This window comes from Urocitellus parryii, chromosome 14, assembly GCF_045843805.1.
Source record: "Urocitellus parryii isolate mUroPar1 chromosome 14, mUroPar1.hap1, whole genome shotgun sequence".
NCBI classification, from domain to species: Eukaryota; Metazoa; Chordata; class Mammalia; order Rodentia; family Sciuridae; genus Urocitellus; species Urocitellus parryii.
Window position 1 is genome coordinate 29,403,589 of NC_135544.1, and position 20,639 is coordinate 29,424,227.

General features: G+C 38.8%; 1 pseudogene; it reads left to right on the forward strand.

The window, feature by feature from the left end:
* The first annotated feature begins 6,478 nt into the window (after positions 1-6,478).
* On the forward strand, positions 6,479-18,665 carry LOC113190997 (thymocyte nuclear protein 1 pseudogene; annotated as a pseudogene).
* The last annotated feature ends 1,974 nt before the right edge of the window (positions 18,666-20,639 follow it).

A 20,639-nucleotide genomic window follows, 5' to 3' on the forward strand; every position in this document is an offset into this window, starting at 1 on the left:
TCTTATTACTCAACTGACATATAATCATACCTTAATTCATAGACCAAACATATTTTATCCCAGGATTATAAATTAGATGGAAGGAAGAAAAGGAGAGAGGGGATTTGATATCAAGTATCTCAACTTTACAAAAATGTAATAGCTTTGAGCCGGGCATGGTGGAGCAGGCCTATGATCCCAGTGGCTTGGGAGGCAGAGACAGGAGTATCACAAGTTCAAAGCCAGCCTCAGTAATGATGAGGCGCTGAACAACTCAGTGAGATCATGTCTCTAAATAAATTACAAAATAGGGCTGGGGTTGTGACTCAGTGGTTGAGTGCCCCTGAGTTCAGCCCCTAGTTCCAAAAAAAGTGATAGTTTTGAGACTAAAATCATATATTATACAATGCATCCATTTACATGAGCAATTCAATGAATTTTCACATATTTACTGTTGTGCAACTATCAAATAAACACTTTTAGAAACTTTTTATCATCCCAACTCTAAAATCATTAATATGTTAGCATCCACTCCCCACACCCTCTTAAGCAACCACTAAACTACTTTCTGTCTCAACAGATTTGCCTATTCTGGATATTTCATAAAAATGAAATAACATAATATATTGTCCTTTATGGAGGACTTCTTTCACTCAGCATAACCTTTTCAAGATTATAGCTTGAATCCATACTTCAGTTCTTCTATTTATAAATAATATTTATTGTATAGATATGCTGCAATTTATTTAACTGTGCATCCATGGATGAACATTTTGTTTTTTTCTCACTTTTTATATATTACAAATAACGCTTCTCTGAGTACTCATGTGCATGTGTTTATGTCACATTTTCATTTCTCTTGGTAATGCACTTAGGTGTGGAATTTCTGAGTCATGACAACTTCACGTTCAACTTCTGAGGAACTACAGTTTTCCAAATTGGCTTCCCCGTTATGCATTCCACCAATAATAGATGAAGATTCCAATGTCTCTGCATTCTTGTCAATACTTTTGATTATATTTTGTTCTTTTTTTAAATTTTAATTTGTTATACGTGACAGAATGCATTATAATTCATATTACACATATAGAGCACAATTTTTCATATCTCTATACACAAAGTATTCGTGTCTTTATACATGTACTTAGGATAATGATGTCCATCTCATTCCACCATCTTTCCTACCCCCATGTCCCCTCTCTCCCCTTCCTTCTCCTCTGCCCTATCTAGAGTCCATCTAATCCTCCCTTGTCCCCCCCAATCCCATTATCAATTAGCATCCTTAAATCAGAGAAAATATTAGGCATCTGGTTTTGGGGGACTGGCTAACTTCACTTAGCAATATATACTCCAACTCCATCAATTTACCTGCAAATGCCATGATTTTATTCTCTTTTAATGATGAATAATATTCCATTGTATATATATACCACATTTTCTTTATCCATTCATCACTGAAGGACATCTAGGTTTGGTTCCACAGTTTAGCTATTGTGAGTTGTGCTGCTATAAACATTGATGTGGCTGTGTCCCTGTAATATGCTGTTTTTAAGTCCTTTGGATATAGACCGAGGAGTGAGATAGCAGGGTCAAATGGTGTTTCCATTCCCAATTTTCCAAGGATACTCCATACTGCTTTCCATCTTGGCTGCACCATTTTGCAGTCCTACCAGAAATGTTTGGGTGTGCCTTTTCCCCCCACATTCTTGCCAATAATTACTGTTGATTGTATTCTTAATAATTGCCAACCTGTCTGGAGTGAGATGAAATCTTAGAGTAGTTGTGATTTGCATTTCTCTAATTGCTAGAGATGCTAAACATTTTTTCATATATTTTTTGATTGACTGTATATCATCTAAGAAGTGTCTGTTTAGTTCCTTGGCCCACTTATTGATTGGGTTATTTGGTTTTTTTGGTGTTAATTTTTTAGTTCTTTATATATCCTAGAGATTAGTGCTCTATCTGATGTTCATGTAGTAAAAATTTTCTCCCAAAATGTAGGTTTTCTATTCACCATATTGATTGATTCTTTTGCTGAGAAGAAGCTTTTCAGTTTTAATCCATCCCATTTATTGATTCTTAATTTTAATTCTTGCACTATAGGAGCCTTATTAAGGAAGTAGGGGCCTAATCCTACATGATGGAAATTTGGGCCTACTTTTTCTTCTAGTAAGTGCAGTGTCTCTGTTTAATTCCTAGGTCCTTGATCCACTTTGAGTTGAGTTTTGTGCATGGTGAGAGATTGGGGTTTAATTTCATTTTGTTGCATATGGATTTCCAGTTTTCCCAGCACCATTTGTTGAAGAGGCTATCTTTTCTCCAATGTATGTTTTTGGTGCCTTTGTCTAATATAAGATAACTTGTTGTTATATGGGCTTGTCTCTGTGTCCTCTATTCTGTATCATTGGTCTACAAGTCTATTTTGGTACTAATACAATGCTGTTCTTGTTACCATTGCTCTGTAGTATAGTTTAAGTTCTTGAATAGTTATCCCACCTGATTCACTTGCTAAGGATTGCTTTAACTATTCTGGGTCTCTTATTTTTCCAGGTGAATTTCATGACTGCTTTTTCTATTTCTATGAGGAAAGTCATTGGGATTTTTATTGGAATTGCATTAAATATGTGTAGTGCTTTTGGTAGTATGGTCATTTAGACAATATTAATTCTGCCATGAACAAGATAGATCTTTTCATCTTCTAAGGTTGTCTTTCTTTCTTTAGCATTCTGTAGTTTTCATTGTGGAGGTCTTTCACCTCTTTCATTAAGTTGATCCCTAAGGTTTTTTTTTTGTTGTTGTTTTGTTTTAGGGTATTGTAAATGGGGTAGTTTTCCTCATTTCCCTTTCAGAGGATTTGTCACTGATGTACAGAAATGCCCTTGATTTATGGGTGTTGACTTTATATCCTGCTACTTTGCTGAATTCATTTACTTGTTCTAGAAGTTTTCTGGTGGAATTTTTTGGGTCTTTTAGGAGTAGAATCATATCGTCAGCAGCTAATGCTATTTTTGAGTTCTTCTTTTCCTATCTGTATCCCTTTAATTTCTTTCATCTAATTGCTCTGGCCAGTGTTTCAAGAACTATATTAAATAGAAATAGTGAAAGAGGACATCCCTGTCTTGTCCCAGTTTTAGAGCGAATGTTTTCAATTTTTCTCCATTTAGAATGATGTTGGCCTGGGCCTTAGCATAGATAGCTTTTACAATGTTGATATATGTTCCTATTATGCCTAGTTTTTCTGAACATGAAGGGGTGCTGTATTTTGTCAAATGCTTTTTCTGCATCTATTTAGATGATCATATGATTCTTTAAGTCTATTGATGTGATGAATTACATTAATTGATTTCCGTATGTTGAACCAACCTTGCATCCCTGGGATGAACTCCACTTGGTTGGGGTGCATGATGTTTTTGATATGTTTTTGTATTCAATTTGCCAGAATTTTATTGAGAATTTTTGCATCTATGATTATTAGAGATATTGGTATGAAGTTTTCTTTCTTTGAGGTGTCTTTTCCTGGTTTTGGAATTAGGGTGATATTGGTCTCATAGAATGAGTTTGGAAGTGTCCCCTCTTTTTCTATTTCATGAAATAATTTGAGGAGTATTGGTATTAGTTCTTTAAAGGTCTTGTAGAACTCAGCCGTGTATCCATCTGGTCCTGGGCTTTTCTTGGTTGGTAGGCTTCTGATGGCATCTTCTATTTCATCATTTGAAATCGATCTGTTTAAATTGTGTATATCAACCTGATTCAATTTGGGCAAATCATATGACTCTAGAAATTTGTGGATGCCTTCAATATTTTCTATTTTATTGAAGTACAAGTTTTCAAAATAATTTCTAATTATCCTATGTATTTCTGTAGTGTCTGTTGTGATATTTTCTTTTTTTAACCACATATGGTAGTAATTTGAGTTTTCTCTCTCCTCTTCATTAGCCTGGCTAAGTGTTTGTCAATTTTATTTCTTTTTTCAAAGAACAAACTTTTTGTTTTATCAATTTTTTCAATTCATTCTTTTACTTCAATTTCATTGATTTCAGCTCTGATTTTAATTATTTCCTGTCTCCTACTGCTTTTGGTGTTGATTTGGTCTTCTTTTTCTAGGGCTTTCTGGTGTAATGTTAGGTCATTTATTTGTTGACTTTTTCTTCTTTTAAGGAATGAACTTCATGCAATGAACTTTCCTCTTAGTTACTGCCTTCATAGTATCCCAGTTGTATCAGTGTTCTATCAGTGCTCTCATTTACCTCTAAGAATTTTTTAATCTCCTCCTTGAAGTTTTGCAATCCATTGTTCATTCAGTAGCATATTATTTAGTCTCCAGGTGTTTGAGTAGCTTTTATTTCTTATTTTACCATTGATTTCTAATTTCATTCCATTATGATCTGATAGAATGCAGGGTAGTATCTCTACTTTTTTGTATTTGCTTAGAGTTGCTTTGTGGCATAATGTATGGCCAATTTAGAGAAGGATCTGTGTGCTGCTGAGAAGAAAGTATATTTGCTTGTTGAAAGATGAAATATTCTATGTCAGTTAAGTCTAAGTTATTGATTGTATTATTGATTTCTATAGTTTCTTTGTTCAGCTTTTGTTTGGATGAACTATCCAGTGGTGAAAGAGGTGTGTTAAAGTCACCCAGAATTATCGTGTTGTGGTCTGTTTGACTCTTGAACTTGAGAAGAGTTTGTTTGATGAATGTAGATGCTCCATAGTTTGGGGCATATATATTTATAATTGTTATGTCTTTTTGGTGTATGGTTCCCTTTAGCAGTATGAAGTGTCCTTCTTTATCCCTTTTGATTAACTTTAACTTGAAGCCTACTTTATTTGATATGAGGATGGAAACCCCTGCTTGCTTCTACAGTCCATGTGAGTGGTATGAATTTTTTCCAACCTTTCACCTCCAGTCTGTGGATGTCTTTTCCTATGAGATGAGTCTCCTAGAGGCAGCATATTGTTGGTTTTTTTTTTTAATTCCAATATGGCAGCCTATGTCTTTTGATAGGTGAGTTTAGGCCATTAACATTCAGGATTATTATTGAGTTATGATTTTTATTCCCAGCCATTTTCTGTATTTTGGGTATTTACCTTGAGTTGGTTTCTCCTTTGATTAGTTTTTCCTTTAGTGAAATACCTCCCTCTGATGATTTTTATTGTTGTTTTTCATTTCCTCTTCATGGAATATTTTGCCAAGGATGTTCTGTAGTGCAGGCTTTCTAGTTGTAAATTCTTTTAACTTTTGTTTATCATGGAAGATTTTTATTTCATCATCAAATCTGAAGCTTAATTTTGCTGGATATAAGATTCTTGGTTTGCATCCATTTTCTTTCAGAGCTTGGTGTACATTGTTCCAGGATCTCCTAGCTTTGAGGGTCTGGATTGTGAAATCTGTTGAGATAAAAATTTGTCTCCTCCTTTTTGTGATCTGATTCCTCTCTCTGGTAGCCTTTAAGATTCTATCCTTATTCTGTATGCTAGGGATTTTCATTATAATATGCCTTGGTGTAGATCTGTTGTAATTTTGTACATTTGGTGTATTTGATTTTCCAATTAATTCTTCATGTTTGGGAAATTTTCTGATATTATCTCATTGAAGAGATTATGAATTCCTTTGGTTTGAAACTCTGTGCCTTCCTCTGTGCTAATAACTCTTAGATTTGGTCTTTTGATACTGGATATTCTGATCATGGCTTCTTACCATCTTTGCTGTGTGGTCAACTTTATTTTTCAGTTTCCATACTGTGTCTTCATTATCTGACATTTTGTCTTCTAAGTGATATCGTCTGTTGGTGATGCTTTCTATTAAGTTTTTTATTTGGTTTATTGTTTCCATCATTGCAAGGATTTCTGATTTTTTTTCCAGAATTTCTATCTCTTTCTTGAAGTAATTTTTTGCTACTTGTATTTGCTCCCTTATCTCTTTGTTGGTGTCATCAATGGTTGCCTAAATTTGCTTTTTATCTCTTTGTTGGAATGATCAATTTTTTTCTGTATTTGCTCATTCAGGTCATTTTTTAATTCACAGATCATTTTAATTATGAACATTCTGAACTCTTTCTCTGACATTTCACCAACTTCCTTGTCCATGGATTCTGCTATTACAGTGTCCTGGTTTGTTTGGGGCACTTTCCTCCCTTGTTTTTTCATGTTGTCTATGTGTCTTCCTTTCTTGCAGAATGGATCCGATTTATTACAGTTTCTACCCTATAATCTTGTAGTATCTGTGCAGATTATCTGTACCTCACCTTGGTGTTGGGCTTCCAGACCCTGCCAGTGTCCCATGATGAATGCTACTGCGACTAAAGCTGGTGGTGGCAATAGCAGAGGTAACTCGAGATAGCAGTGGAGGTGCCCCAAGATGGACGCCACGTCTTTCAGAGATGGGGCTGAAAGGGTAGGCCTTACACTGGCTTTGGGATGCCTGCTCCTAGATTCAGCTGCTTCTAGGCCCTGTCTGTTGGTGCAAGGTAGAGGCTACTGCATGGGAAAGTCTATGGCAATGGTTGCAGTGACCCAAGATGCAAGTGGGTTAGGCCTGGGCTCCCAGGTGTGTGAGGGGGTGGACCGGGGCCTACTCTGGGCCTGGGCTCCCGCGCAGGTCAGTAAAGGTGAATCTGGGCTGGGGCCTGAGCTCCAGTGGGGGTCTGCTTGCGGTGGGATGGACTCAGGCCTACCCCCTTATCTTTCTTTCATTCTTGATTATAGCCATCCTAATGAGGGTGAAGTGGTATCTCACTGTGGTTTTCTTTATGTGTGTTTCCCTGATGATGAATCGTGCTGAACATTTTTTTCATGTGCATATTGGTCATTGGTACACCTTCATTGGAGAAACGTCCATTCAAATCCTTTACCTGTTTTATCCTTGGGTTATTTGCCTTTTTATGATTGAGCTGTGTGTCAGTCAGCTTTTTGTCACTTGAGAAAAACTACTTAAAAGGGGAAAGATTTATTTGGGCTCATGGTTTCAGAGGCTGGCTTCACTGCTGTGGGCCTGTGGTCAGGCTGACTGTCAAGGCAGAGGAGGCATGGTGGGACAAATCTGTTCACCTTATGAGGTCAGGAAACAGAGAGGGGGTGGGGTGGGGAAGAGGCTAGGCAAAGATCCATTCCTTCAAGTAGGTTCCACCTCCTAGAGTTCCCACCACCTCCAATCATGCCATCAAATTATTCATCCACTGAGGAGGTCAGAGCTCTCACGATCCAATTACTTCCCAAATCCCCACCTCTGAACACTGCTGTCCCTTATCAGGTATATGATTTTCCCCCCACTTTGTGGGTTTTCTTTTCACTTTCTTGATGACATCCTTTGAGACACAAAAGCTTTAAATTTTTGATAAAGTCGAACTTCTTCTTTTTTTTTTTTTTTTGGTTACGTGTGTGTGTGTGTGTGTGTGTGTTGTTTTTTTGTTTTGTTTTGTTTTCATAACTAAGAAGTCTTTGCCTAACCCAAGATCATGAAGATTTCCTCCTGTAGCTCTTCTAAGAGTGCTTTAATTTTAACTCTCACATTTCAGTCTGTGGCCCACTTTGAGTTCATTTTTGTGTCAGGTGTGAGGAACCAACTTTTTTCTTTTCTAGGTGGATATCCAGTCTCCCAATATTATTTTGTTGCAAAGCGTATTTATGTCTTAGAAAAATGTTTAAGTAATTCTGTTGAACTGATACTCTTACTTTCTTAAAAGGTCCAAATTACTTCAGATGTTTAAATGTTTTTACTTCTGATTATACAACACTGGTTATGCAACTCTTAAATAAATAAATGTCCAATCAATTCAAGGAGAAGTATCTTCTATAGAAGGTGGACATCAATGTTGTTCCTGAAAACAGCTCATACCAACTGGAAGCATCTACAAATACCCTACCAGATGGAGCCTGAGCTGTCTTCCAGCTGGGCCTGGATCAGAGACCCCATTTCAGCCATGATCTCTGGGATTGCCAGAGTCTAGTCTCTACCCAACTTCACCTCTCAAATTTACCCAGTCTCTCCCAGAGTAACCTTATGGTTTCACCGAAGAAATCAATGCCAGGCCCATGTGCCTCTTTTCTATAGTACTGAGCCACAAGATTTGTCTTACCGTTAGGCATCGACATTCGATTGAATTTTCTAGAGATCCTTTAGGCTCAATTTCCTTTCTTCCAAAGGGACTTTCTAAAATGCAAGTCAGATAGGCCATCCCCCTGCTCCAGACCCTTCAATGACCATCCATCGTCTTAACACTTTCAGCATGGTTGGCCAGGCCTCCCATGGTTCATCTGCCTGCGGAAGGAAGGCATGTCTATGCAACTTGCATTCATTGCATTTTCCTCCCACTTTTATTCACCCCTCCTCCACCTCACCCCCCATCTCCACTTTTCAAAGTCTCTGCCTCATCATTTTAATCTAATCTCCAGTTTTTCTCATCTAACCTCATTTTTGCTTAATTACTTCACTTTTGTTTCCCTTTAGTACTGAGAAATGTCATACCTCACAATTATCTTTATGTCTATTTCTTTGTATTCATAAACATTTTATTTTGCATGGGTTTGTTTGGCATACTAAACATGCAAACGTTTACATTTTTCTTCTCTGTTTCATTAGATTATAGTTTCCTTGGAGAAGCACAAAGTACTCTCTTTTTTTCTCCCTCTCTCCCCTCCCTTTTTAGAATGCTGAGACTGAAGGACCCTAAAAGTTGATATCTCTGCACCCTAATTTTGGAACCCATTGAGGTAGACACAGGGTTTACTAGATGAGAAGTGAAATATCACCTTTATTTCAATATGGCTGATAAATATTGGAAAATATGGATTGTAATTCCACACTGCTGAATTGCGCAAGCTTGTCCCAAGGCCCTTCCCCAGAGCACAGAGGAGCAAAGCTTTGGGTGCCCAGGTAGCCCCTCAAAGAGAAGGGAAAAGGAAGGAGCTTTTACTAAACAAATCAATCATTTCTCCTCTGGGGAGACAAAGTGATGGGTAAAGAGAAAGGGCAGAGTTGGAACTGTAGTAATTGTCCCTGTAAATGAAAGATGGAACATCTTTAGCCTGGGACTTTGTCCTCAGCACACAACTGAAAGGCCTAGATGGTACATGATCAAGGAGTAGCTTCTGTCACTGTGAGACATGCTGTGGAGAGATTAGCAACAGTAAGGTCTAGACGAGGCTGGAGAGCCACAGAAAGCTGATGGATGTGGAAAATGCCAAGAGTTTACCACAGGATCACTCTGGATAACAACAATGCGGCATAATGCTCTCAGGCTGTAACAGCCGGGGCTTTACCAAGCAAAAGTTTCAACTGGGCATGAAGGATCACTGGGGACCTGGATTTGATCATTGAAACATGGTATTTTATTTCTGCATTCACTGTGCTTATCTGCTTCTTACATCACAGTAATTGAAGGTAAGTAGAGTAAACCATCTCATGGGGACTTTTGTCCCTTCACACATATCTCTTCAATGTAGCCTTTTGGTGAGATGTGTATGGTGACCACGTGTAGAACTTTGCCCTGAGTCCTAAATTTAAATGCACTGGCCATGGGTTTCTTTAATTCATTCTCAAGTCTTAGAATTAAGGATTTTTTTTTTAAAAAAAAATGGTAGGCAAATGAATGTAAGACTCGTACAGATTGATGCAAGATAATATGAAACCACTTTTGATGGTTTTTTCGGGAAATCTAGTCATTTTTTTTTAAGGTTATGTGATGTGCACAACCTCAGACCAAGAGTTATTAAAGGGAGTGGGGAGTCTACTCATCGTACAAGTAGAAAACACCAGCTTATAGTATGTTGGATAATAACCAGAGATAATAGGCGCATATCTTTTGGCATACCAAACTTTACCAGCAAGTTACTGTCTCAAAGTCCTAAAAGATATGATGGGGTGACAGTTGAGAAACTGGATGAAAATTTTTTTATTGTATCCATAACATTAGCCATTGTGTTTATATTTTGTAAGTAGAAGCAGGATCCTCAAGAATCCCTCCTTAGTTGTGGTACATTATTCAAATGAAAATCCATAGAAGGATGTGGAGTAACTTCCAGTTATTTGGGGGTTATACCAGGCAACTTTCTTTTTGCTTCATGTAGAAATGGTCCATCCAGAAGAAATTCAAAATGTTAGAAATAAGCAAACAAAAAAGCACAAGGCAATGCCTTCATTATGTATTGAAAAGTATGTCCGCCTCCAAAATGTCCTTTCAACCCATGAATGTGAGTTTATTTGGAAATAGGGTTTGTATAGATGTATCAATTCAAGATGGTCATACTGGATTAGGGTGGACCCTGATTCAGCAACAGGTATAATTATAGCAAGGGGAGAATTTGGTCTCAGAGTCACAGAGAAGAGGGCAGGAAGGTGCCAGACAGGTAGGAGTGATGCAGCCATAAGCCCAGGAAAGCCATGAACCAACAGCACCCCCACCAGAAGTTACAAAAGAAAGAGGAAGGAGTCTTCACTGGAGACGCCAAAGGGATCATGGCCCTTCCAATACTTTGATTTCAGATTTCTGGCCTCAGAGTCATGAGAAGACAAATTTCTGTTGTGGTGACTGGTCCCAGTAGCCAGAGAAAATTCATAGTCTTCCAACGGCTTTTTGAGTTGATCCAGCTCAATAGAGGTTCCCAAACTTCCTACCAAGTGTCATGCTATCTTCTGGGGATACACAGACAGGGGGAAACTAAGAAAATGGTCCTAGTATAATTTCCTCATAGAAATGACACTAGGACCATTGCATTCTTCCATTTTTGGGTAGTGATATGATTTGAATATGAGGTGTTCCCCCAAAAAATCACATGTGAAACAATGTGAGAAGGTTAAGAGGGGAAATGATTGTGTTGTGAGAGCCTTAAACCAACCATGAATCAATCCCCTGGTGGGATTAATTGAGTGGTAGTGAAGGCAGGTGGGGTGTGGTCTGAAACTGTAGCCCCTAAAACTTTTCCTCCTCTACAACTGTGCTCATCAGGTCTTTTAGTCACAGTGGCAAAAAAAGCTGATTAAAACTGGTAGACTTGAATTCTCATTTCTGTGAGACTAAATGTTCCATTTGCTAAGAGAAATGCCTGCAGAGAACTTGAGAGAAAGCAGAAGGAGCACAATGTAAGAAAGCACCACTCGAAAGCCCAGGGGCCGAGGCGGGAAGCTCAGCCACAGGGCCCAGTGATGCCCCATGCTCTGCCTCCTTTAGGATCTTGCTCCTGGCTGTTTTGCCCTCTCCAGTCTGCTCTTTGCCTTGCCTGGATAATTCTGTCTCTGCAAAAGCAAATATGATCATATGGGTCACTTACTTAAAAACCATCCTTGCCTCTTTCATTTGTAGAGAATTTGATTCCAAATTCTGCCTGTGACCCATTTCTATGGTTTGATTTCTCCCTGTATGACTTCATGCTCTGTATCCCATTCCACAGCTCACCCCACCTCCCACAGCCCCATGCGCCATTCTCGACTCTCTGGCAATGTCCAATCCAAGGTCTGGATATTCCTTCCCACTTTCTGTCCAGCACATTTATCCATCCATCATCCCCTCGATTCTCTGGGAAGATGTTGTGCTTTCTTATTCTTTTCATTGTGGTGTTTATTACAAAGCAAGCCACGCTGTAGTATATTAATTTATTTTTTTTACAATTAGGCTGTATGCAAAACAGAATGTCAGAATAGTGTCATTTTATTTTATTCTCATAGGAGTTGAGAGTAGAATGGAAGTTACCAGAAGCTGGTGAGAGGAGGGGCAAGGAAGATGGGGGGTGGGACCAATGAATGGATACTAAGTTATAGTTAGCACAAGAAATTCTGGTGTGCTATTGCATCAGAGGGTGACTATAGATGGTCATAATGTACTGTACATTTCAAAAAGCTAGAAGAAAAGATTTTGAGAGTTTTCACCATAAAGAAATGAGAAATGTTTGAGGAGGGAGATATGTTTAACCTGATTTAAAAGATTATGCAGTTTGTACATGTATCAAAACATCACAGGGTATCCCACTAATATGCACACTTTTTATGTTTATGTAAAATAGTTGGTAATTGTCCATTGAGTAAATGAATGAATGATTGAATAAAGTTAAAATGTTGGATTGCTCTGGTCAGAAGATCTTCTGAGTTTGGACAGAGTTTCCTCATAGTAGCAATGCGTTGGAAGAACCAGATGCAGAAACTGTTTTGAAGAAAGTAGCAGGATTTGAGAAATGACTAGCTGTGTGACACAGAATCCACAGGGCAGGGGTTTCTTTTCTGGTGTTTCAGCAACCCCTCTCATTAGTCATGTAAAAGGAAATGGAGCAATGAAGAGAAAAGGAAAAAAAATGATAAATGATCTCTGCCTTCACCATATTTAATTCAACTTTTCAACAAGACTCCCGTACAAGCCTGTACTGTCATTTCCCTGATTCCCGGGAAGAGACCATGGAAAGGAGCCCAGAGTCCTGCACATCCAAGCCTTAGCATATGGAGGGGGAGAAGGGAGATCACAGCCTCCTTCCTTCCCAGGCCCCAGGGGTGGATTTGCCTTGGATGCCTTTCAGCAGCAGGAGGGAGCAGGGATGGCCTCTGCACCTCCCCTGTCTCCCCTGACGCTCTGCTGGCTAGGAAAGTCTGACCCCAGGGTGGTGTCAGCAAGAGGAGCAGGGAGCTGAGCTTCCACTGGATGGTTGAGGGAAGAGTCTCAGAGCTCCTCCTTCTCTCCCCCAGTTGGACAGAATTGGTGGGAAGCAGAGGGGCTGTGGGTCCAGGAAAAAAAAAGACAAGAAAGCCATTCCACTACCTTTAAACCCAAGGATAAGAGGGAGTCTGGAAGCTCATCACAACACAGTCCCCAATACGAGGGATTTGGATACAAAACTCCAGTGAATCCTAAGCAGTATTTCCCAGGAAGACCTCAGAATTTGCATAAGTGGTAGATGGTTTGTGAAAGATTGGGGCATTCCAGGATCTGGGCTGCTCTGAAATGCTAAAACTAGGAACAATCTGGTGCCTGGTGTTAAAAAACGTGCTTTACACACAGTTTCTCCTGTTCACCACAAACAGCTGAGGAGCCCAGAGAGTGAGCGACCTACCTAAGGTTGCACAGCTAGGAAAGAGAGACCCAGGTCAGTGTTGGCTCTGGGTGTGGAGGGAATCATGGCAGCAGGTCCCTAACCTGCTGCAGCCCCTCCACCCTCCACCAACACTCCCTCAAGTTGCTGCCCAAATACACAAGAGAAGTGCTGCTGTCTGAATGGTAGTGCCTCCCAGTCAGCCCCAATTTACATGTTGGAACCTAATAATCTACGTGATGGAATTAAGAGGTGGAGCCTTCCAGAAGTGGTCCAGTGTTGAGCACTCACCTCATGAGTGGGACTAGTGCCCTTTTAAAGGAGGTACAGGAGAAGAACTCCTTTGACATATTCTGCCATGTGAGTGTACAAAGAAGATGCCATCTCTAAGGAACAGAGGCACCTCACCAGGCACCAAATCTGCTGCACCCTGAGCCTGAACTTCCTGGCCTCCAGAACACTGAGTAATAAATTTCTATTGTTTATAAGTTATCCAGCCCAATGGGCCAAAACAAGAAGTCAAAGCAGAGGACTTGCTTTGCAGACAGCTTCAGACTCTTAGCATACTGTGTCCAAGCTGTCACTCCATGGATCTCTACATTATTTTGGGGTACCTCAAAGGCCCCACCCACCCATCACATGGTTTCTGTATAAGGTCCTAAAGAGGAGGACTGTGGCACTGTGTAAAGAGGAGTATCGATGGTATTGTGTAATAATCATAACAAATTCAATTTTCTCTTTCTTTTTGTGTTTATTTTTCGACGCTGGGGATCAGACCAGAGGCCTTGCATGTGTCAGGCAATTGCTCTACCAAATTAAAAATTTTGAACTTGGGTCATTGATTCTCAAAATTGACTGTCTAAAATTAGCTGAGGAAATTATTTAAAAGTATTGATGTCCTAGAGATTTTAACTCAAAAGTCTGGAGGGGCCCAGATGTTGATATTTTCCTCAAATCTCCCCAGGTGATTCTAATGTCCAACTAGGAGCAAAAACACTCGAGAGAAAGAAAAACTAATAAAAGAAGAAAAATAGTAGTAGAAATTAGGCCCTTCTAAGAATCCAAGGGGAACCTTTATGGTTTATGTAATTTTAATATTAGAATTTGAATATATTATAATATTCTTTGTATTCTGAGTTGCAAAAACTCATCTCATGTGGTAGCTGGAGATTCTTTAGAGCTTTATAATATCAAAGTAACAGAAATCACTAGGACACAGCTCACATTTTGCAGCAGTGAAGAGCGAGGCATAGTCACTTGGAGATCCTTCTATGGATTGCTAAACCTAATCAGAAATATCTATTGGACAAGCAGGAAACCGCCCCAGGGGTGCAGCCAGAAAAAAATATTTGGGACAGTAGATCTAGAAAGTCAATAGGCCTTGTTCTAGACTACAAGGGGTGAAGCTACATGGGAACTGAAATTTGTCTTTGAGAGAAATTATCTCACCTAATTTACTCATCAATTTGAACTAAATAAAATCTAGGAGCAGGGGGTGTAGCTCAGTGGTAATGCTGAGCATGCATGAGACCCTAGGCCCAATTCCCAGGCCCCACTCCACAACAACCTAGCAATTAAATTAACATTGCAAAGAGTAAATTCTTCGGGGACCAGACAACTTAATGTTGGGAGACCTACTTGGAGTCAATAAAATTTTCTGAGCAAATGCTGGATAAAAGACTCAGACCCCCATTTTGTAAGAAGCACTCAACACTGATAGTGCACAAGGGAGCCACCGTTGCTGGGCTTCTCCAGCGGCTGAGGGGCTTTTCCCAGTCGTGCCTGGAGAGCTTATGTGACAGGGTCAGGGAGACCCTTCCACCAATTATTTTTAGGGGATTTTGAGCTCAATCACAGAATCACCTGCCTGCTGTGGTAGGACATAAGCACTGTCTATTTCTTTCCCTGTAAATACGGAAGGTTCTTATCATAGCAAAAGGCAGTCACCCAAATCAAGAATGCTAATGAAATGTTATTTATCAAGTCTCTGGACTTTGGTAGGAGGGAGAAGATATACTCTTAAAGCTTGAGAGCAATGATGGAAACATACAAAGTTTGAACATCTGTGTGTGAAAAAATTTAAAAACATTGCTAAATTGGTCCCTAATCAACAAAAGAACAAAATGAAAAAAAAATAAATTATAGTAAATATGATAAATGGTGAAATTCCTTAACTTTTTTAAAAATTCAGATGAAGCAACATAGAAAATCATAAAAAAAGACCCCAGTAAATAAATGAGTAAAGGACATAGGTTTACTATATATGTAAATATTTAATAAACAGATTTTTTAAAATAATATGAACTCACCAGTAATCAAACTTATAAATAAACAAGATACTACTCTATAAAATTGGCAAAGGTTTTTTGTTTTTTTTTTTCAGCAGTCATAACAGGAGAAGCTAGAGTTGTTGCTCTAGGGGAAATCCAACCTGGAAAGACTCATCAGAGAATACTAACCCTGAAAATACTAAATTAGCATATCCTTTCTGAAAACGATTTGGCAATCTACACAAGAAAAGTATAAATAACTTTTTACCCAGCATGGCTTTTAAAATGGTTTTCCCCTATTAACAAAGAAATTGTGCATATGCATATTTAAAAGTGAAACAACAATGAAAAATTTATAATAAAAAATAGCAATTCTATGTTCCATTCCTTTCAGTTCTCTGGGCTTAATCTTCTAATGTTTTTTTTTCTGATATTTATCTCCAAATTCTGTCCATATTTCAATATGCTTATGACACTATTTCTTACATTTTTAGAATCCACCAACTTCTATGCCCATTGTATCAGTCTTTTACTTTCACTATGATTATTTCAGAAGTTTTAGCAGGGTGGTAATCAGTGCTTCAAATACTATGATTGTGTCAATATTGTTCACTTTGCTACGATTATTTCCTCTCAACAGCCCTGTGTTTGCCTAAATTAAAAATTGTCCTGTTTTATTCATTCTCATAGTTTTCTATATATTGATCTTTAGTTACTTCCAAGTGCTCCTTCACATGCATCATACATGAATATGTGCAGTTATTTCTGTAATAATCTGAGATATGCCTTATAAGATATATACCTTATATTTTGTAAAGCTATACATTAAAATATAACAGTTTATAGAAAAATAATATTGAAGCAGAACTCTCAAAACTGGTACAATTTTGTAATCAAAGCAATAACAAAAGTAATGATTGGTACCTTCAGAGATTAACTGGATAACACCAGTGGGTAGCTCAGAATGAGTGGAGTTTGCTTTAAGGACATGAAAATGAAATGGTGGCTTATGAACGGGCACTGAGATTTAGGTGAAAGTGGAATTCAGAGACCAGAAGGAAGAGCAACTGGCCATAAACCAAGAGATGTGCAAGATTAGGGATGTACCTGGTTGGGAGGGAGTCTCAAACTCAGATGCTCATTTAATTTCTTCCTAAAATAAAGTTTTAAAAGATTTGGAGAGGGCTGAAATACTTGCATAGCATGTACTGTACTTGATTCCCAGTGCTACAGAAAATAAAATTGAAAGAGATTTTTGGAAGACAAGATGATGGCAGGAGATACATTTTTAAATTATTATTATTATCCTTGAATCCTACCTTTAAAATAATGGTCAGCAAAATCAATAAAATATGAATAACTTTAAACAAAACTAGTATCCTCAAGAACTCCAGGATACAAGTGAATCTTCTGTGAGTACTAGAACAAAGTACCAATGGTCCTGAGGCCTGCATCATGCCAGTGTCCAGGAGGGACAGACAGAAGCAGACAAAAGCTAGGGGGCATTTGATGGACCTAGGGACAAAGGAGTCTCAAAACAGTCAACATGTGCTCACCAGGAGGCAGAAAGAATGTATTTGAAGATAACAGATGAAACTGAGGGGGCTTTGGCCAACCCAGTAGAGCGGGTCCCTGAGGCCCACGGTTACATCTGAAGGAGTGGGGCAGTCTAGTTGTTCAGAACTCTTGACACTGACCAGCCATGGCTCAATGCTGGGGCAAGGCTCCCAGTTTAGAAGAGTTTGCCAATAGGTAGATCAAAATACAGTAAGAGAGTAATAATAGAGATGAAGGAAGGAGAAAATCCAGAGAGGAGAATCAGAAAAGAAGCCGGTTTGGGTGGCACAGGCCTGTAATCCCAGCTGCTCTTAGAAGGCTAAGGCAGGAGGATCACGAGTTCAAAGCCAGCCTCAGCAAAAGCAAGATACCAAGCAACTCAGTGAGACTCTGTCTCTAAATAAAACACAAAATAGGGCTGAGGATGTGGCTTAGTGGTCCAGTGCCCCTGAGTTCAAGCCCTGGAACCTCCCCTACCCCCCAAAAAAAGAATATCAGAAAAGAGAACTGGGAATTTTTAGGAGCAAGCTACCATGTTTTTGAACAGTACATGAAAATAAGAGGAGATACATTATAAAATTAGAAATGCTGTCTTGAGCCACATCTTCTAAATTTAGAAAAGCTAACTTTAAATAAATATGTGAAAAGCATCTGAAATCAAATCCCATCCTAAGTTAAAATGAAACGGAGAGTAGTGAAACAATCCCACAGACAATGAAAACCTGTCGGAAAGACCTAAGCAGATCAAAACTCTCCCCTATCTTTTCAAGAAGAGATAAGATACATAAGAAAGCAATACTCTACAAGATGTGAAAGAACAACAAATGTCAAGTCATGGAAACTCAGAAAGGACTGAACTCAAGAAAAAGTAAGAGCTAAAGAAAAATAATTTAGGCCCTGTAGATGCCTTAGGCACCTGGTGGTCCATTTTTCGGAGCACAGGGCTGGTGTTGTGAGAGAATGATCAAGTGGCTAAGACTGGGCTCAGGGGAAGACCTGGGAAGAGTTTAAGGGCAGGCTGTTCAAGATGGAAATGGTGCATTTAACCGAGGGAAGGATTTAAGACCTGTAAGCACAATTATCAGCTCTTCGCTTTGCACAAGTTTTGAAGGGCAGTGAGTTCCTTTTTGTATCTCCCTGTTGATTCTAGAACCCTCTGCACTTCAGCCCCCTGCAGTGAGAGACCATGCTGAGACCCCGGAGGAGACCAACTGAGGGCTGCTAGCCCAGAAAAGAAGGGGCGATCAGAAAAAAAAATGTACCAAATCTGAGAACTCGGGTGAGGTATCAGCTACAGTGGAGAACTCCAGCCCTCAGAAGACTTCAGCTTAAGCAACCCCTGGCTGACCAAGTCAGAGCCAGAGAGCCAACTAGAGAAAGGTGGGGATGTGAAGCTCAGCACTGAGGATCTCGAAGCTCAGCACAAGCAGATAGCATGCTGGGGTGGTGTTGGTAACTACCAGGCACAAAACTTCCTTAGAGGCATGAAGCTGGAGGAAGAAGCTTTCTTCTACCATAGCAACTGCAAAAAAACAGACATCGTAGGGCTTATGAAGATTGTAAAGAAGGCTTACCCAGACCACACGCAATTTGAGAAAAACAGTCCCCATTAGGACCCATCTAGCAAAGAAGACAATCCAAAAATGGTATATGGTGGATGTACAGTTTATTCAGATGATAAAGCGGTTCATCTCCCTGGTGGATCTTAAAACCTATCACCAATCTCACAAAGCTACTGGTGGCCACTTAAAAGATATGGCTCTCTTTTTTCGCCAGAGATTCTCACTCCAGTCCCTGACCCAAGAAGAGTTTGATTTTATTTTAAGCCCAGAGGGAAAGGAACGAAGTTAACTGAAAAGGTATTTCTGGAATGGCTAAGCCATTACTCTAAAGGTGGCAAGGTTTTATACCACAAAGGAAGGTGTGTGAAAGCTTCTGTGTTATATCCACCTGATCATGTACACAGATTTCCCCCTACTTCTTTCAGTAAAACATTGAATGTCAAAAAGAGAGGAAAAAAAGAAATTGAATTTCAGAAATGAATTTTTCAGAAATGGAAAATGAGAATCAATCATCACAACAGACAATGCTTTAGTAGAAATAAAAGGTGTGAGGAGGGGACAATTTGGAAAATAAAAACAAATTCAGAGATAAGAGTCAAGAGTAAATGACACATTCAGAAGATAAGCAAAGAACATCTAACACAGAGATACTAGAAATCTAAGAAGAAAACCAAAGCAAAGGAACAGAGCAAATACTAAAGCTATTTTGATCAATAGCTAATAAGCTATTTTTAAATGGGTTAGCTTTGTTTCAAGTGCTACCTTGATTTTTTTAACACTTTATGCGGTGGTTTGAATATTCAATTTTTGTGAACCTCCATGAAGGTAAAGGATTTCATCCGTATGTGCAAAATTAGTTTGCAGTTTTCATTTGTGTTTTTATTAGTGGCCTGTAGTTTTCCATAATTGTGGGATTCACTTTGACATATTCATGAATACATATATCATACTTTGCTCCAATCCCCAGCACTATCCCCTTTAACTCTTTTGGCAATCTTATTTTAGTAGCCTGTTTTATGTCATTGCCATTTTTCCAACCACTGAGACAGTTTATAATAATTTACAGAGAAATATTTTTTAAGTGCTGAAGAATAGTGATTATTTTCTGGAATATTTACAGGTGGCCTAACAATGTATTTACAGGTAGTATACACTATAGCACAAATTTCATCTCTAGAATAGGGCTTTCTAGGACAAGTGCATATTTGGCCAAAGATGGCAATAATATCCAGAAATTCAAGGGTTATAGATACTTGGTAATCACACACAAAATTGAAGTAGAATGTGGACAAAAATATTTACAAAAATAATAGAATAATGGTTACGTCCACAAAATTGATCTGCACAATTTTGATTCTCTTCCAGACAGACTTCAGTTTCTAGCATGGTTACAATTGAATATTGGGGTGTTATTGGTTTAGACCTCAAAGGTCAGGTCTTGTCTCAGAAGTCAGGCTAGATCCTCATCATCTGTGCTTACAATTAATATTGTTGGGTATGTGTGTCCATCAGAAGCACCGTGTCTACCTGTGTCTATTGAGAAGTCCTCTTCAGTGGTCTTCAAGTAAGGATTATCAGATTTCATGCTTTTTATGCTATCATGTTGCCAACTTTGCAACCTCAAGTAGCCACCGATTGCTTCCGTTGCTAAGAGCAAGAAGAGAAGGATGGTCATGCAGCAGAAATTCCTTTAAGGAGGAACACTGACCTCTGATGTTATTGTGGTCACATTGATCCTTTGGCACTCTCATCATTTACCTCTGAGTTCTACCCACTGGGACAGGAATAAGTATCTTTCAGAAAGTGATTTTTAATTTGTGGTTCTTGCAGGCATAGATAGATTCACATCTCCCACTCTTCATGAAGAAGCATGCCATTCCCCCCCACCCCCCATGGCTGTGTAAATTCATGATAGACAATGGTGTCTTACAACTTGTTAACTAGAGTAAGTAGCAATAACCCAGAGAAATTACTGGCCTCATAGGATACTTTATTTTCTCCACTTACCCCATGGTGTAATCAAATATTGTGATCAAATATTGTTAGTGCAAGAAGATGAGCTAGAAAGTCAATAAAGCAAGGAAACTTTCCTAAAATTAGAAAAAAAAAACCCAAAATGATATATTGGAAGAACACTCCATGTATTTGAGAATATCAACCCAAACAACTATACCAAGACCAAAATATACTGGATTTTAAGACAAAGAAAAAAAATCCTCAGGGTACCTAAGCAAAAAGAGGAAGTGATTTATAAGGAAAAGAC